Raw genomic sequence first — 407 nt, forward strand, 5'->3', positions numbered from 1 at the left:
CTGCGCGGTCACAGACATCCCCAACTCCCACGGGGCACTGCCCAGCACCTCTGGGGCCTCGCTACTCAACTCCTTACGCCCGCCCCGCTGGGCTGCACAGCCCAAGCCCCTGCTCCTGCCACTAAAAACAGCTCAAATAAATAAAAATAAATAATCTGGAGCCTTCGTATGATCTACGCAAGATTCCTCTTTACAAACATTTCCCTGTGGTTCACACACAGAGCTTGGATTTTGCTTTTTCTGGCAGAAAGGGGCATTGACACCGTGCATGGTGGGCACAGGCACACCCAGCACAGTGGGTGCTGGTACACTGGGTATGGTGGGCATGGGCACACCCAGCCCAGGGGGAGCTGGTACACTGGGTATGGTGGCACCAGTACACTGGGCATGGTGTGGCAAGGGGAAAC

This window comes from Egretta garzetta, unplaced genomic scaffold, assembly GCF_000687185.1.
Source record: "Egretta garzetta isolate BGI_Z169 unplaced genomic scaffold, ASM68718v1 scaffold763, whole genome shotgun sequence".
Classification (NCBI taxonomy): Eukaryota; Metazoa; Chordata; class Aves; order Pelecaniformes; family Ardeidae; genus Egretta; species Egretta garzetta.